Raw genomic sequence first — 5000 nt, 5'->3', positions numbered from 1 at the left:
TATAATTGTTATTATTATTATTATTATTATTGTTGTTGTTGTTATTGTTGCTGTTAATATTATTATCTTTCTTATTAATGTTATCATTATCATTATTGTCATTATCAATAACATTTGCATTATAAATATCATTCTTTATCATCATTATTATGATCATTATCATTACCATTATTATTTTTATTTTGTTATTATTATTATCATTATTATTATTATTACTATATTATTATTATTATTATTATTACTATTATTACTATTATTATCATTATTATTTTTTTACATAATTTACTGTTGCGTACCCTTAATTTCTAATTTCCAATTTCTTTTTCGACACTTGTCTTGACTCAAATTAAAGAGACAAACAGCAACAAAACACGAAGTCATTCAGCCTTCAGGGTGAAAAAATAAAGACTACGAAAATCCCTAAGAATAAGACAAGAGAAAAACAAAATATAATCTTGCGATTCGAATGTCTTACGGCCATCCATCAGAGGCTCCTTGATCGACCACCGCTCGCGTGTGCGACGTGAATTCGCGATCCGAAACCCTTTAGCGCCGGATCAGAATCGAAGCCGTTGTCGATTCTATAGACGCGGCGGAAAGTGCGCGATTTTACTGGAATTTATGCGTGCTGTGTTGTTGTTCGATTGGGTCTGTCGTGGGCTTATGTAGGCTGGAGGGCGGGCTTGGTCGTGGGAAATCCTGGTTAGTAATGCAGAAAGAATTCATGCTTTAAAGGCGAGATTTTTAAAACCAAACACACCCGCACGCACATAGATGTGTGTGTGTGTGTGTGTGTGTGTGTGTGTGTGTGTGTGTGTGTGTGTGTGTGTGTGTGTGTTTGCATGTGTCTATGTGTATGTATGTATGTATGTATTCATCTATGTATAAATATATATATTCATGCAAACTTACGTGTGTGTGTGTGTGTGTGTGTGTGTGTGTGTAAATATATATAAATATATATGTATATGGAGATATATATACATATATATATATATATTTGTGTGTGTGTGTGTGTATACGTATATATATATATATATACATATATATATATACATATATCTATACACGTATAGACACACGCACACATATATATATACATATACACATACATACATACATACATGTATACATACTTATATGTATTTGTGTGTGTGCATGTGTGTGTGTGTGTGTGTGTTTATGTATGTATGTATGTGTATGTATATATGTATATGTATATATTATATATATAATATACACACACACACACACACACACACACACACACACATATATATATATATATATATATATATATATATATATATATATATATATATATATATATATGTATTGTGTGTGTGTGTGGGTATATAAATGTTATACATATATAGATATATATCTTATATGTATAAATATATAAATGTATAGAATGAATATATATATATATATATATATATATATGTGTGTGTGTGTGTGTGTACATGTGTGTGTGTGTGTTTATGTATGTATCCATATATACATTCATGTACAATAATATATATATAATATATATATATATATAAATTAATACATCGACACACACACACACACACACACACACACACACACACACATACACACACACACATATACATATGTGTGTATGTATATATATATATATATATATATATATAAATGTATATTAATGAATATATGGACACACACAAGCACACACACACGCACACACACACATATGTATATATGTACATATACAGTATATATATATATATATATATATATATATATATATATATATATATATACATATATATATGTGTGTATGTATATATATATATATATATATATATATATATATATATATATATATATAACTGTATATGAATGTCCGTTCACGCATAGCATGCATTTGGCAGACCTATCCCGCCGCTGCCTGTTTGTTACCCTTCTGCCTCCGCTTCCGTGAGAGACATCAATATTGAAAGTGTCGAGTCGTGAAATCGTGCAGGTTTTAAATCCAGGCTGTGCAATCGTTAGTCAACATCGAAAGGGGAGGATGAGGTGGGGAAGAATAAGGAGGAACAGGAAGAGAAAATGAACGAGAAAGAGGAGAAATAGGAGAAGAAGGAAAAATAGTGGAAAGGTAATGGACAAGGAATGAGAAAGAAAAGGGAGATGGAGAAGATAGGAAAAGAAGAGAAGAAGAGGGTAAAACGGAGAAGAAAAAAAAAAAAAGGAAAAGAGAAAGATAGACCAAGTAGGAAAAAAAGGCCAAACACCAAGACCAAAACCAAAAAAGAAAAAGAATAAGAAAAGGAAGGATAAGGGAAAACCAGAGCCAGGCACGCCCATACACAATTAAACCTCCGAACCAGAGACAAACTCCCTTAAATTAGATTCCTTTCCTTTTCTCCCGGCCAGAGCAACCACGACGCGCTCGGAACCCTCATTGTACAGACTTCTCTCCAAGTTCTAAGACAACGTGCGTACCAAATCGCACTTGTCCGCCGTCGCTAAAGTCCGTCCACACATTGGGAAAAACCTTGAGATTGGACCTTATTGTGTTTTGATCGTGTGGTGGAGCGCCTGGACCGAGCATGACGAACCAAGAAGGAAAGAATGCTATTGAGACTACACCGTGGGAGGAAGTGCTGTTAAACATTCACTTTTACTTCAGTGGTTTCTAGGGCTCATTCTGTGTGTCTTTTTTTTTTTTTTTTTTTTTTTTTTTGGGGGGGGGGGGGGTGCGTTGCAAAGAAGGTGGGATTGTTTTGCAAACTTTTCGAACCATTCTTGTGTTGGGAAGGAGCAGGGTGAACGAAATAGGGTTTGGAAAGTTCCCACTGCGTCAGTAGTTTGGACAAAGGTCAACTCTTTTTTTTTTTTGTACGTGTGTGTGTGTGTGTGTGTGTTTGTGTGTTGTGTGTGTGTGTGTGTGTGTGTTTGTGTGTATGTGTGTGTGTGTGAGTGTGTGTGTGATTTCAGAGATCAGCAAACACGATGATGATTATGATCAGAATAATGATGCAATAATGATGAGCCTAAGATAATGCAAATGTGGATAATTTCAAATAATATGATTTTTTTCTTTTAATCAATTAATCATCATGAGTAACAATTTTCTTATGATTATATTGCTTTGCAGCGGGTGATCATGAAGGGAATTATTTCATATGATTGATTGCATGATGCAACATTAAAATGAAACCGTGATGCAACAACTTGGTGAAATACACGCACATGCTGTAGGTTAGAATACACACACACACGCACGCGCACACGCACACCCGCGCGCAGACACACACACGCGTACGCACACACACACACACACACACACACACACACACACACACACACACACACACACACACACACACACACACACACACACACACACACACACACATATGCACGCGCTCATACACAAAGACGTGTACGTGTACACGAATATATGCAGTATAGGCATATTTTTGTAGCATCCCGAAGCTCCAGAACTTTGATGCCTTGATGTTGATTTGTTTTCGCAACAGCACACGAGTGTTTACAAACGATCATCGAAATAAAACATTTTAGATTAAAAAAACTACTTTTTACTTTATTTTACCTAGAAAACTGTTATTACTATTTAAAATGTTACTAAACATTTTATTTGAAGCAAAAATTTATGATTGCTCTCTAACTGAATTTGCATAATTATTCTCGTCTCTCTTCTTCGATTCGGAAGATTTTGCAAATTTTAAGATATATTCTCAGTTGCATACAAATAAGTTCATTTTTTAGACTGACAGACAATCAGGCACACTTGGACACAGAAAAACACACAGACAAGCAGACATAGACATCATTAACAAGCAGGTATAACAAATATATATACTCACGTACTTACTCGTATGTGTATTTCCAGAAACCCCTATATCAATACATTCTTTATCAAACGCATGCTTACATGGTATGCAGAATACATAACGCACATACCGTAAAGGTCCTTTTCGACCACATTTTTACACTTTATCGTATTATAATCAAGAAGGAAAATACATAGCCGACGATACGAACTCGTGCAGAGAAGTCCAAGGTTTACTCAATGACAAAGGGTTTGTTACATCAGAGAAGATAATCCAGTGTCATACGATGGTGAAAGTGTGCTTTAGATTCGCATCATTATGTTATTTTCGCAGGAGTAAGTAGTGTGGCAAATAGCTAATATCGTAGGTAATTACATACGACTGTTTTTTGCGTCATATCATTGCAGATTCATTCTATTTAATTGGTTACGATGTAATGTGATATGTCAACAGTAAATGTTAGGATTAGTCTGTAATTGTTGAACATTATCAATTTTTACTCTTAGTTGTTTGGAATGTTCGCACTCGTTTTTATTAACAAGAAAGTATATATTAGTCACCCCTCTCACAGTGCACATTTTCTTTGATTTTACTTTTGGTACACGTTTTCTATGTTAGGTACACTTACCTAAATCTGGTAAGCTTTCGTAAATCGAATGGGGGAGATTTTGTATAGTCTAACGGATGTGCCCAAATAGACAAAAGTATCACACGTACGTATGATGCTTTTGATTTGATTTGACTATGATATATTACTATTGAAAATCCCTTAAAGTTTTAACGCTTGGTGTATCATTAGTGTATGCATGTATTTCAATTGCCTTCTTAAAGCACACACACACACATTCATTCATTCTTATTACATTCTCGATTCTTTGTTCATAATTTCTCCTTCATACATCATCATCTGGAGCCCCAGTCCAAAACATAGAAAGAAGCACAATGAACAAACAAGAGGCTGATAGCAATTAATGATACGATAATAATAAAGATAATAGTAACAACAAAAGATAATGATAGTAACAATACAGCACATTCTACCCTAATTTACCAACATTATCCACTGTTAATCCTACCCCCCTTAGGCCGTCTGCAGGTATAATCGGTGTGTGTGTGTGTGTGTGTGTGTGTGTGTGTGTGTGTGTGTGTGTGTGTGTGTGTGTGTGTGTGTGT

The 5000-nt window shown here is 34.5% G+C and overlaps 1 protein-coding gene across 1 annotated transcript in view; it reads left to right on the top strand.

Moving 5' to 3' along the window:
* LOC125045077 (kinesin-like protein KIN-14I) overlaps nt 1–5000 on the top strand; it is a 113021-nt gene that overhangs the window by 44867 nt on the left and 63154 nt on the right. The window lies entirely within an intron of this gene.

Source organism: Penaeus chinensis, chromosome 36 (assembly GCF_019202785.1).
Source record: "Penaeus chinensis breed Huanghai No. 1 chromosome 36, ASM1920278v2, whole genome shotgun sequence".
Lineage (NCBI taxonomy): Eukaryota > Metazoa > Arthropoda > Malacostraca > Decapoda > Penaeidae > Penaeus > Penaeus chinensis.
This window is presented reverse-complemented; position numbering and strand designations above follow the sequence as displayed.